Source organism: Astyanax mexicanus, chromosome 20, assembly GCF_023375975.1.
Source record: "Astyanax mexicanus isolate ESR-SI-001 chromosome 20, AstMex3_surface, whole genome shotgun sequence".
Taxonomy (NCBI): domain Eukaryota; kingdom Metazoa; phylum Chordata; class Actinopteri; order Characiformes; family Acestrorhamphidae; genus Astyanax; species Astyanax mexicanus.
In genome coordinates, this window is record NC_064427.1 from 26,211,063 (window position 1) to 26,226,102 (window position 15,040).

General features: G+C 37.7%; 1 protein-coding gene across 4 annotated transcripts in view; it reads left to right on the top strand.

The window, feature by feature from the left end:
- Positions 1-15,040, top strand: part of syk (spleen tyrosine kinase) — a 115,035-nt gene that overhangs the window by 15,678 nt on the left and 84,317 nt on the right. The gene's annotated exons all lie outside the window — the stretch shown is intronic.

Consider the following 15,040-nt stretch of genomic DNA (forward strand, 5'->3'; position numbering starts at 1 on the left):
AAACATCTGGAACTGTGCACAATTGTGGTTTTGCCAACAGCACAATCACCAGGACAAGGACGGGACTACGGGACTTGAGAGAGGGTTCAAAACTTAATGAATGCCTTGGAAATTGTAAATTCACCAAATATATTATACCAATTTAGGGGTTTGTGCTTTCTGCAACCACTTAGAAATAAGATTCATGAAGTTAAAATGAATGCTCTTAGCTTGGAAATTACATTCCCAACACCAACTTCACCAACTTCCCCCACGGTCGTAAATTCCGACGACAGCCGCTTGTCTGAACACTCAGCAGAGAAGAGGAATTTCTCACTGAGAAGATTTTGCTTAAAATACATCTATATTGACTATATAAAAAAGGTGTTTTATAGAATGTTTACTAAATAATGGTATATGTGTCTGGTATATGGTATATGTGTCTGGATGTGTCCTGATTTAAATTTTCCTACACATTCAAGTCTGAATCAACAAGGTTTAACTAGCATTTGATAATTTAGCTTTATTTGGTTATCAGTGGTTTAACCATGTATTTTCTTTTAAGTGATTTAATTGGGTTTAAATAATATCATGACTCTTGATCTCTTTCTGACAGAGTACCATCCATCATTGTATTTCTAAGATTATCTTGAGTATTACAAAACTGTTTGTGGGCAATATATATATATTACATTTATTGTGATTCAATTGTAAGATTGTGTTTCCTGAATTTATCATCACAAACTGATATGCTGAAAAATGTATTTTGATCCACTGTTTAATTGAGTTTTCTTTTGGTTTGATCTATTAGAAAAATTCTGAAGCATGCTGACCATGTGAGCGAGGGGGGGTTTTATGGCCCTTTGTGAATCCCCACCAAAGTTTGAAATTGCTCCTAGACCAATCAAAACACAGACACTTGGGCCACAGAGCCAATCGGAGCTCAAGGGCCAAACAGGCCACAGAGTCTAATAGTAAACTGGGCAGACACAGTTTAGAGTTCAGTTGGAGGAGAAGCAGTTAGAGAAGGAGTGAGAGAAGGAGTTGGAGAAGATGAGTTAAGGAAAACAGTTAGAGGAGAGAGGTTAGGGAGCCAGAGATGGAGAAAGGATAGACCGTTAGTTTAGTCATCTTAAGTTAGTTTTCTTAGACTAGTGCATTTAATCTTCAAGTATATTAATATTAGCTATCCTAGTTAAAATATCTAAGGTTATTTTACAATCTACGAAGCCAAGCATTATTCCATCTAAGTTTAGCTAAAGTACAGCTGAAAAGGAGATCCGCCAGATCCAACCCAGAAACCTGCGGTCCGGAGGCCACCAGCAAGCCACCTGAGAGCGAAGGGATTTCCCTGTGGGTTCTATTGGGGCTCCGTGCTGACACAGGAAGTCCACCCACCCTGCAGACAGGCTCACGTGATCCTTTTTCGGGGTGAAGCAGCAGACGACCAACCCAGGCGGACGTCACCAAGGCTCACTTCAACAACTCAGAGTAAGGCAGAGCTGGGTTTAATCTTTCGGCAGATGGTGTCTGTTGGTCATGGTTTGGTCGGGTCTTTAATAGAGCGTCTTTAGTATAGATGACTCATTTTGAGTGGCTTGGTTGGAAATAAGAATTGGTTTCGTAGACTTAAAATGCCTTAGACCCTTATTTAGAAATACTCACTTAATAGTTATATTAATCTTTATTCCTTTCATATCAGCATTATAACGTGTTTGTCTTTTATTTCTCATTTATCATTCTACACTATGATTTGATAGCTAATGGCTACATTTATGACTTTTTAATGAATTATTTACTCATATCTGTGTGATTTAATAAATACTTTTATTTTACAAAACCTGTCATTTCGGTGTGTTTTTCTGGATAACTTGGTTATGAAAATTTCTGTCACCTGTAGAAACCACACCCTGAGATGTCTTGTGTTATTAATTAATTTGATTAATTAATTAATTAATTAATTAATCTAATTAAATTAATTTAATAACTGGCGCCCAATAAAAAAATATTTCAACATCTCAATTAGCACCAGGTATTAAACCACTGAGCCGCTACAATGTGAACCCTTTGGGATTACTTGGATTTCTGCATAAACAAATGTGTTCTGATCTTCATCACAACAATCACAATAATAGACAAACACAGCCTTAAAGGCTGCTTAAACTAAAACAACACAAAAAAATGAAAAGTTTGCATGGTTTTATTGAATCGTGGAGTCCTCGCATGAACTCCATTCTTGTTTATTTTTTTCCTTATTGTAGATTTGTCCATAAACAATTGTTAGCATGTGTCAGAGATTTCTGTGAGTCTTTAGCTGACACTCTAGGATTCTTCCTCACCTCATTGATCATTCTGCGCTGTGCTCTTGCAGTCATCTTTACAGGATGACCACGCCAAGGGAGAGTAGCCACAACACAACAATGCTGAACTTTCTCCATTTGTAGTTTCTCCGTCTGTCTTAACGTGGACACATAAACATCAAGGCTTTTAGAGCTACTTTTGTAACCCTTTCCAGCTACATGCAAGTCTACAATTCTTGAACGTAGGTCTTCTCAGAGCTCTTTTGTGCGAGGCATGATTCACATCAAGCATTGCTTCTCAAGGACAGCACACTCAAAACTGGTCTCATCACATCCTGGCTCCAGTTAGCTCTTAGAAAAGTCATTAGCGTAGGGGTTCACATACTTTTTCCACCCTGCACTGTGAATGTTAACATGTTGTATTTAAAACAACCATGCCAACATATAATGTTTTTGTATGGTATTAGTTTAAGCAGACTGTGTTTGTCTATTGTTGTGACTTAGATGAAGACCAGAACACATTTAATGACCAATTTATGCCGAAATCCAAGTAATTCCAAAGGGTTCACATACTTTTTCTTGCAACTGGACATTTTTGTTTTGCATGCCATATGTAATGGGATGGGACATAAGCAGTGGTGGGGGGATAGCCTTTTTTAGGGTTTTAGGGGCTCAAGCACTTCTAAAAAAGCTGAGTTCATGCACCTACAGTCAACCAAGAGCTGTTCAACTCTAAACAATTAGTAATAAATCATCTCCTGCCTAATGATGCTTTGACTTCCATTACGTATTTGCTCACCGTGTGCCGCCGGCCGACCCTTGGTTTCCAGAGTTCGAGGACACTGTGCTAAAATCCAGCCAGCTTTTGTAGCTATCTCGCGCTGGTTCACTAAACCTGCTCTGGATGTTGTGAGAGCAAACATTTAACAGCCATTTCCTGTGTAAATGGGTGGGCAAACACAGGAGCCCCTGAGAGGCAGTAATTGCGAGGCTGTATCACGTTACATAAAGCATTCGGTCGTGAGGTCAGAGAACGCTTCATCACCGAGCGCTTTGCTACCATTCTCCTCTCATTTTTTCCACTAGGCCCAGGGTCCACGTGTCCTGTCTGCCCTTTGCTCAGGCATCAGTAGAGAGGCATGATATTGGAGATGCCCAGTCTTGATGAACGGACCTATATAAACTCTTCAAAATGACCTGAAATAAACTCTTTTTACATTGACTTCCATTGAAAGTTTACAAGATTTTTTCTCTCTCCTGTAAAGTAGCTGTTTTGGAGATAAGTGTTTTTCATTGGACAGCTACGATATGAGCAAATGTATTGCATATTCATAGTTTTTTTTTGGAAATCATGGATGATAGATAGAGTTTATCCTGCTTTTGTTGGAGTAACTGTCTCTACTGCCCAGGGAAGGCTTTCTTCTAGATTTTGAAGCATCGTATTGAAATTGAAATCCGATACATATGCAATTCACTAAACTACAGCAAGAACAGAATTCATGCAATTTTTAATTCAGTAAAGGAGAAGGAAAAAAGGAAAAATGGACGACAGCAGTGAGGAATGTTTTCAGTGGTGAGACAGGGGATAACCTCTCTTCAAACTACATTAGATGTCTCAAAATTAGAATTCGCAACTTCGCCATGTTTCTAAAGTAGAGAGGCATGATTTTGGAAATGTGCCCACTATTGACTTAGCATACAGTATATGAGCAAAAGTATTGAGACACCTGTTTATTCATTGTTTTTTTCTGAAAACAAAAAAAGGGTATTAAAAAGAGTTTGTCCTGCTTTTGTTGGAGTAACTGTCTCTACTGTTCATGGGAGGTTTTCTTCTAAATTTTGGAGCATTGCTGTGAGGATCTAATTGTATTCAGTGACAAGAGCATTGATGACGTCAATACTTAAATGATATTCATCTCAAATCATCTTAAAAGTGTTGGACCAGAACAACTCAGAAACCAAATGACAAGATAAAATATTTCATAGCTAGAAAGAATATACAACTCTGGAAAAAAAATTAAAGACCACTTGAAAATGATGAGTGTCTTTGATTTTACCAAATTGAAAACCTCTCGAATATAATCAAGAGGAAGACGGATGATTACAAGCCATCAAACCAAGCTGAGGTGCTTAAAATTTTGCACCAGGAGTGGTATAAAGTTATCCAAAAGCAGTGTGTAAGACTGGTGGAGGAGAACATGCCAAGATGTATGACAACTGTGGTTAAAAACCAGGGTTATTCCACCAAATATTGATTTCTGAACGTTTAAAACTTTATGAATATGAGTTTGTTTTCTTTGCGTTATTTAAAATCTAAAAACAACAATGTTAATTTTATTCAATCATAAACCTATAAATAGCAAAATCAGAGAAACTGATTTAGAAACTGAAGTGGTCTCTTAATTTTTTTCAGAGCTGTAATTGTAAGTTAAAGTATTTGGTAATCAATACTTTTTTTTCTTAACAAAACTTTCTCCCCAATTTAGCTAAGAAAAAAAAGTATTGATCTGATTGGCTGTGTTCTGTTTTACCCATCCCCCATTAAGCCTCGCATTTGCATGCTTGTCACTGACCCCCTAATGTGCATTGGGGTTAAATAGTTAGAGATGTGGAGCTAGGCTACTTGAAGTAAATGCATAATTTCCATTAATAGCTTTTTTTTATAAAAAATAATTTGCCACAGAGCTCCGAGCGGTCCAGCGGGCTAAGCACTGTCACTATGTTCAGGAGATTGCCGGTTCGAATCCTGTTCATGTAGCTTGCCATTGGCTACTGGAGCCCCGAGAGAGCACAATTGGTCTTGCTCTCTCTAAGTGGGTAGATGGTGCTTTCTCCCCTCATCACTCCAAAGGGTGATATTGATCAGCATAAGGTGTCTGTGAGCTGATGTATCGAAACCAAATCGCTGTGCTTTTCTCTGAGAGGAGGTGAGTGACTTCACATATATGGGAGGAAGCATGAGCTTGTCTTCACCCTCCTGGTGTTGGGGCATCACTAGTCATAGGGTGAGTCCTAATGAGTGGGTTGGGTAATTGGCGTAATATATATATATTGCTACTAAGTATGGCTGTGCTGCACTACAGGTTTTGCCACCCACTGATCTGTTCTTGTTCTGTTTGAATGAAGAGGTGTGTATGGGTAAAGGCATGTTAAATTGCCTTGCCATGTGTGTAATTTGATTAACCGAGCTGCTTTGCGGCTTCAGATATTGATCAGATACGCTTTGTGTTTGTAATTACAAATCTTGGATCAGCTTCCACCTTGTGCGTCTGTGGTCTTTATATCAGATTTTTGCTTTTTGTTTGTTTTAAAAATATACTTTATATACTTTAATATACTTATCATTACTATTTAGCAGTTATATTACTTAAAGTTTCAGCCACATTTTAAGCATGATTATTTTAGCTGGAAAAATAATCACTGTCTGACGGACAAAAGATTACATATAATTACCCATCACTGTATATCACGTTTATTCTACTGTTGTGTACATATTTATTGAACATATCTGTTCATATGTACAGACTTTATATTAACACTAAATGAGGTAGTCTGTGAAAAATATTTCACACTTCTACTCAGTGATAAAACTCTTGTATTCGGACTGCAATTGAGTTTTTTTGGCTTTCTTGGTCACATGACATCGCGCTCAGTAGCTCCTCCATTTCCACTCCCTGTTGTGTTTATGTGGATCTCTGTGGAAACATGCGCCCAAAGTGTAATTATGGTGCATGGTAGTAGACAAATAGCTATTTTATTAAATGCGAGGAGACGAAACTCAGAGATGTGCATCCGGACGGGATTAAAACTACCGGAGGACCAAAGAAAAACAGTAGATAATTCAGCCTGTAATTTTCTCAGAGGATGTATGAAAAAAAAACACATACATGGTCGTTCCTGACAGGAATAAAATCACAGAGGATCCCCTATAAAAGAGAAAATTACCCCAGGACCCCCTGAGAAACTAATCCTTTCCAGATAGGGCTTAAGTGGACCACATTTTTAGAATACATAACCCACGGTTTGACCTAAAACTTTCAAAGGTTAATTTTCAGAGAAAATAAGAGTTGCAGCTTGAGCTGTTCCAGTTTGGTTAACTCAGGGTCCTGTAGTGATAAGTGCAGTGCACACTCACAAGCCAGCGTTTTCTGCAGATTCACTCAAAGCAGGCTGATAATGATTCAAGATGATGATGATGATGATTATAATTCATGATGCTGCTGCCATTAATGATGCATGGTGATGCTTCAGCAGGATTTATGACTGTCCACTAATGGTTCAAGTTCATTTACAAATTCAAATCTTTGATAATTCCCTTTATATCAATAATATTGATATTTTAAAACATCAGTCTCAGTGCCAGTAGTCACTATTCTGAGTAGCATTTGTTATCACGTCCATAAGGCCAGGAGTCAGGGTGTGGAGTGCAGTTTCGTACAATGCCAGATCATCTTTGGTCTTCATTACACTCACTCTTACAGCCCAAGGTTATAGTAAAAAAACACCCTTGCAAACAGTGGCCATACTATTTCTGAATGCACACTCTGATTCATTATTCCAGGAGGATGATGGTCGTCCACATACTACAAAGCGTGTGGGATGCTATTGGATGATCTAATAAAACTCTAACCTTACTGCAAAATCTGCAGGAAATGTGAGTATAATAAAGCTGTATGGGATGGAATATTTGAGAACTTCATTAGGAACCTCTACAACTCTATGCTGAGCATCGAGCATGTTGCAATGCACATACTGTATGTCACACACTTTCTCTATATATGTAGCTCAATATATATGACCATGAGTCACCCATGTTTTGTCCATTTTTGTAATTTAGTTTTCCTGGAAACATTTTTTTTTATTCTGAATAGGACTGCTGTTTAACACCTTCTTCCCTGTGCAAATATTTTGGCAGCTATTTCTTTGAAGATGAGTACATTTGCAAAGTAAAAATTCTGAGAGGGAAGAAAAGCGAGAAAGAGAGTCTGACTGAGTCATTTTCAGAGGAATGGCAGGCGTTCAGTGTGTGTGTCCTTCAGTGATTAAAGAATCCTCCAGTGTAATTCTGGAGTGAAGAAGCAGGGGATGATTGCCATGCATGTCATTATTGGTGAAATACAGTTTTACCTGGATCAAACAGCCTGAAGATGACTGAATGAAGGTTCAATGGCTCTTTCAGCAGGGCTTCAGTGGGTAAATCTTGTGGTACATTTTGCACATTCAGTTTAATGCCAATGCCAGTTTAATGACACACACACACACGCGCACACACACACCAACTCTTGCACCTGACTGAGACCGTATGGCATATTTTCAGGGCGTTTCCGTTGCCATCTGTGTATCTGAGTGCTTGGCATTCTAGAGAAGAGTGTCCTGTAACTCCACACTGCAACATTATGTAATAAGATATAGGAATGAAATGAGGAAGCATGTAGGCTATACTCAGAATAGTGACTGCTCGCACTTGTCTGGTTTGAGACTGGTGATTGTTGGCAATTACAATGGGACAAATGATCAATTCTAATGAAAGGAATTATGAAAGACTTGAATTATAAATTAACCAATATTTTACAATCACACTTTCTGCTAAAAGCTCTCCAGGTCTGGCCGGGCCTTTCCGTCATGGATAATTATTAGGGGTGTGACGAGACACTAATATCACGAGACGAGACGAGATGAGACGCGATACTGGGTTTACGAGAACGAGACGAGACGAGATTTAAATATAAAAGTTTAAAGAAAAATGTCAAAAATGAAAAATGGCTTAAAAACTAGAGTTTTATTTGACGAAACTTAACAGACTGGTTTCTCTCACACATTGATTCTAGAAGAAATAGAAATAAGAATAAGAATACAAAATTAAAATACAACTTTTCTAGGTCTTATATAATGCAAACAACCACAACTAGTCATATGGAGCCTATGGTTTGTGTTTTTTTCTCCTAAATCTCTTGTAATTTAACTATTCATAACAATAACCAGTCATATTAAGACTATGCTTGAAGTGCAAACAGAGACAGAACATTTTTTTAAATACAGTACAGAGCTAAGGGATTAGTACACCTGCCTATGAAACAGTCACGTGTAGGATTTACTTACAGTATTTATATGTGGTTTGTGTCTTGTTGGTCACTCTGTTACCGTTTATTTTTCCACTGCAGCCAAAATGCAGCCGGACATACAACTTAAAAGTAGCAGAAGCATCTTCTATGCAAATGCCTGAATTTTCCTCTTCAGCTGAGAGCTCAGCTCTGCTCACTGCTCAGCCACCACACTCGCTGCTATCACTACTGTGTTGCCAGATCCCTCTTAAAAAGTCCACGCTAAACTATTTTTTCCCGCGAGACAGGTTTAAGCTTGAGAAATATAGTCACGTTTTAATCTCGCGAGATCTCGTGCCACGAGATCTCGTCGCACCCCTAATAATTATCAGCATCATCATGAATTATCTTGCATCATAATTCATCATTATCTGCAGCATAATCATGCATCGTTATCAGCAGCACCATCAGGATCATTTTGAATCGTAATCAGCTTCAGTAGCCTTCTTCATCAATGTCAGCGTTAGAATCATGGTTCATTAAAGTGCATCATCAACACTCTCATGAAGCATTGTCAGCAGCATCAGCATCAGCTTGCATCATCTTCATTGTTAACATCATCACGCACCACTGTCAGCATCATCATGCAGCAGCATCATCATGCAGCAGCATTATCATGGATCAACATCAACATCATCATGTATTACTGTCAGCATGCACCACTGTCAGCAGCATCAGCATAATTAAGCAGAATCATCATCATCGTGGATCATCATGCATCACCATCATCATGCATTATTATCATTATTAGTATCGTGATCAGCAACATCAGCATGCTTCATCATTATCATGTATCATTTCAGCATCAGCATCATAATGTACTGTATCATCATGCATCAATTTCAGCAGTATCAGCTTCATAAAGCAGCGCCATCATCATCATCACAGATCGTCATGCACAGGATCATCATACTTCAACGTCAGCATCATCAGCATGCACCATTGTCAGCATCAGCATCATCATAGATCACTGTCAACATGCACCACTCTTAGCATCATGATTGGTGGCATCAACATCATCAATCATCATCATCATCATCATAGACCATAATGCATCAGCATCATCATGCATCATTGTCATCATCAGAATCATGCATTATGATCAGCATTATCAACATCATCATCATCATGAATTAACATGAACATAACATAAGAGTCAGCATCATTGGCATGCATCAACGTCTACACCAGCAGAAGCATCATGCATCAACATGCACCAGCATAAGCATGCATCAACTTCAGAAGCATTATGCATCGTCTTCATTATCTTTAGCATCACAAATCATAGTCAGCATCAATAGCATGCATCACCAGTGGCAGCACCATTAGCATTATCATGCACCCTCATGCATTTTTATCAACATCAGCATCATCATGCATCAACGTATATCAGCATTTTCATCATCAGTATCATTTTTATCATCATCAGCATTGTCAGCATCATTATCAGAATCATGCTTCAACAAGCATTGCACCATTCATCATGCTCTTCATTCATCATCAGCAACATCAGCATTGTATATAATCAAGCATCATCATTATGAAGCACCATCATCATCAGCATGATAATGACCGGTAGCATCAACTGTCTCCATTCATGCTGATTACTTCACTTATTGTGTTATATTGCAGGATCATGCAGGATCACCCTATAGTAATCGAAACCTTTATAAAATATGGTTAAGCCATTTTTTTAAAATATATGTATAAATATATATTCCTGAAAATAGAATAAGTCAAGATAGAGAATCATTAAATAAGTAAACTAGTATAGTAATAAACCAGTACACTGCTAAAATAAAAGGGTGCTGTAATACACATTTTTGCTCATGCTGCCCAGCCCTTGTTGAAATTGGCATTAATTTCAGAATTTAATGGAGTACATTATGAATAATCTGCAGAAAATGATGAATAATATGAATTATAAATGAACTTGTGATTGAAGAGGTTGTAAAATGTCTGTATTCAGAGTCGCGTGCGGGTCAGATTAACACAGTCTAAATGAACGTGCATTAGTTCTGTGCCGGAGCGTAGCAGGGCTCGGCAGTATTAATGGTTGCCAGCGTGGCTTCATTTGGCCGCAGCACATTTTGCGGAGAGATGAATTTCTGATCGTTTATGTTCACTGCTTTCGCTCCTGCTTCTCATTATAGTTCTAGTGTAGTCTCTGGTTTCTATCAGAAATGTTCTCTGTGTGTGCCTGGATTACAATAATAGTTTTACAGGGTTTTAATGATGTGCTGATTCCATATTTAAAAAAAAAGAACCGTCACAGTATAAAAGCACACTGTTATATTTATAAAATCTAAGTAAAATTAAAGTTCTTTTTATTCAGTCAGACACAGTATAATAAACCATATTAAACCACCAATTTTCACTATAAATAATAACACCCCTTTTATTTATAATTTTAGCAAGATGAGTGCACAACAGTGCCATCACAAGTTTTAGTTTTATTTTCAGTAATTTTTTATATATTTGATCTCTGTCGGCAAGAGAAGAACATAAACATGTTTCTCTGTTTATACATACCAAACTATATAATAAGATATTATTAAACACTGCAACAAATCCGTAATTATAGTTTATAAATATTTTGCATTTTTGTTAGCTTCATATTGCTATTGCAGACAAACCAAGTGTCCCTGAAGCTGCGGGAGTCTCACGCATTTCGGTAGCGGCTCCCTGATGCCCGCCAGTCACATATAATCTCCCGGAATTCAGAACGAGCGCCCCAAACGCGCACACAGGCCACAGACTTTTTTTCTCTAATCGCGTGTGGGAAGGAGAGAGAGAAAACAGAGAGGATTCTGATTGGCCTGTTTTTAGTGTGGGCGGGCAGTGTCCCCCCCCCTCCCGGACGGGATTTTTTCAGTGAGTGAGAGAAAGCAGATCACGGCAGAGGCAATATTAATAATTATTGTAATATGATATGAAATGTTTTTGATGTTGTGCAATTTTTTGTGATATTGTAACTGTCAATTTTTGTCAAATAAAGTCTTATTTTCCAAAAAAAGGAAAGCAGAGGCAGGGCCTTCCAAAAAGAAAAAAGGATAAAACAAATTTCACCTCTGAATACTCTAAATGTAATAAAAAAAAGCAAAATTAATTAATATAAAAGTAAAGTTTCGTTATCCTTTGGTGTGTGTGCTTTTTTTTTTTGTTTTTTTGTTTTTTTGGCGGGGGGGGGGGGGGTGTCTGCTATTGCTACATTCTGTGTGCAATGTATTTAAAAAAAAATGCTGCTCATGCTGTTTCTGTGCATTATACTGATTATACTGCCATCATAATCCACAGCCGGCTTCTATATCCTATTACTGCTGGTTTGAGAGTGTGTATCATTTTCTCCATGTTGTTTGATCCCAGGAACAATGCTGAGCCAACAGAACGATTTCTTGTTTCAGTTACACAGAAATGACATCTCAGACCTCACGTAGCACACGTACAGCCCTGCAAACAGATTTATTAGGAACAGCAGCATGATGTGATCACGCATTTAAAAATAACTACATTTACCAGCAATAGAGTTGGAAACAACAGAAACTTGAATGGAAGGAAAATTATGGCACTAAAACAACTATGCATTATCAAATGACTGTATACATCACAAATTATGAGTCATCTAAGTACTGCACAAATTACTCACAATAAGTAAAATGTCTATAAATACACTGTATGGACATCTGATCTTTCATTGTTTCTTCTGAGATCAAGGGCAATAACGAGTGTTTATCCTGCAGTTACCATCCTTACTGTCCAAGGATGGCTTTCTACTACATTATGGAACATTGCTTTAAGAATTTCATTGCTTTCATTAACAAGAGCATTAATGAGGTCAGGATGTTGGATAATCACACCACCTCATCATCCCAAACTTCCCAATTATTTTTTCGAAAAGTATTGGATGCACACACAGTTCTACTGCTCAATCTGTAACTGGAGGCTTCCACAAGAGGGCAGAATGTAGAAAGGGCTTCGGGATTTACACAATGTAAACATGGCAGGGCTGATTAGAACGATGCAAACATGCTGGTTAGCAGCTACACTGCCCCTAGTGGTTTTGTGTGTATTGCACCTCGCGTATGTGTCGCATACATATTGGAAGGGCGTGCACGACCTGCGCTCCAAACAGACGCAGGATACGTGAAGCAGCCATGATGCGTATGTGAACGTGTAGCTAACAGCAAGTATAGCTCTACCTTTAAAGTAAAATTGTTCACGTACAGTAACCATTAATGCAGGTTCCTATATTACACTCGGCGACCGGGGTGTCAGAAAGTTGCAGTGCGTTCAGACTGATTTCTTTCTTTCTCACTTGGGGAATTTGTCAAATGCCCAGTAATATGCTACTCCTCCAGGATGCAGACAGCTTTAACATCTGCTGTGGCAGTGTAGCCTTCACTGCTGGATTATTTTGAGAGTTTGCTTTGAATGGTTTTCATACAGTAGTTATAGTATGTTCCTCACTGGATAAAGTGACATTAAAAAAAAAAAACTTGATGAAAACACAGCATGCAGACATGAATGAATCTCATCCCAAAAGTATTGGATGGAGCACTAGGGGGTTTACTTATGACATTAAGTGTTTAAGTGGTACCAGTAAGTTCATACAATATCTCATCGCTGAATGCAATCAAATTCCCACAGAAATGCTCCAGTATCCAGCCATGCTCCAAAAAGCCGTCCTTTGACAATAGAGACAGTTCCTCCAATAAAATCCACCTTTTTTTGTTGCATTTACGACATTTATTTTAACTGACACTCTTATCCAGAGCGACTTACAAGGTTATTCCTATTACAGAGGTAAGCCAATATAGTGTTAGGAGTCTTGCCCAAGGACTCTTTTTGGTGTAGAGCAGTATAATCCACTACCCACATTAACCACTACGGTGGCCCAGAGAGGCACATCACAACAACATTAACAAAGCAAACAAAAAGATGATAACGCAACTACATTAAATACACTGCAATGTATGATCAATGTTTACTTTCAAACATTTGATGAAAGCATAATATTAATGTACTTTTAATTTATATTTTATGTAAGTACATAAATCTGTTATTATATTTACAGCATACTTAGACATTTCTTAATATGTTTTAGGTACAATTAAGTCTATATTTTTTCACCAGGGTTTGAATGTTGTCCATCGTTTATAGAATAAAACCACAATGTTCATTTTACTCAGACATATACCTATAAATAACCACAGCTTAAAAGCAAAAAATATGTATTTTGAACAGTCTCCTCTGACAGTGCATTATAATGTCCAGGACATTAATACGTTTTACACCTTTAATGGCCCTTGAAGGGAAACAGAATCAGACTTGAATGAGATTTGGTTGGGTTTTTCGGTACCACTTTAAAATAAGACTACCTTTATAAAGGGTTTATAAATGGTTTACAATTAGTTTATTAACGGTTACTAATTAGGTTGTAAATGCCTTAAACATCATTAATAATCAGTTATAACACATACGTAGAAAGGGCAACAATGACCTGTTCTTTGCCAAATAGTGAACCCACAGCCATCTATAATGTTGCCCTTTCTACGTATGTGTTATGACTGATTATTAATGATTTTTAAGGCATTTACAACCTAGAAAGTAACCATTAATAAACTAATTGTAAACAATTTATAAACCCTTCATATACAACCTTCACTTGTATCACTTTGCAACACTTATCTTATATCAAGCCCACCTTTTGAAATAAGATAATGTAAATTTGCTAAATCAAACCAATGAATGACCATAGACTAATCTAAAACTGGCACAGGCCTCTCTGCTGTAAAAAAAAAAACAAAGAAAATCGAGAATCGAATCGAATCGAATGGTGACCCTAAAATTATAAATTATAGAATACTCCATAGTTTATAGAATAAAACCACAATATTCATTTTACTCAAACATATACCTATAAAGAACAAAAGTTTAGAAGTATAGTATAGAAGTAGAAAAATACTGAATTACATTCAACTAAAAGTTTACTTCATAGTGGTCTATTTTTAAGAAAACGCAGTGAACAAAAAGATGACAACGCAACTACATTAAGAAAACGCAACATTTCAGAAACGTTGCGTTAAGGGAAAACAAATAAAGTGGCCACTGGAAATGCTGCCAGTCCCTAGAGGCGCTGTTTAGCTGTTGACGTTGTACCAAAACGTCCTTGAACAATCTTCTGTCCTCCGCTCACCTGTCTAGGCTCAGTCAGCACAGCAAAGCAAACTTCTGGCGTGGGCTTTTGGTACAACGGCAACAGCTAAACAGCACCCTCTAGCGGCCGGGAGCATTTCCGGTGTGGCAAACGTATTTGCTTTCCGTTAATACAGCGTTTCTGTAATGCTACGTTTTCTTAATGTAGTTGCATTGTCATCTTTTTGTTTGCTTTGTAAATGTTGTTATTATGTGCCTTTCCGGGCCACCGTAAACCACTGATTTATAAAGAAACCGTGAATTAGCAGGCGTCCCAATACTTTTATCCAAATAAAGTATATAAAACTTGTAGTTTGAAACCTGAAGATGAACATCTAACAGTTACCAACTCTATACCCTTGGGTCTACATATGTTTGGACAAGCAGAGATAAAACAACGAGAAAAGCAGAAGTCCCCACAGTGTACAGATTTAGCTCAGCGAACAAACACTGTCTTGTTGAAAA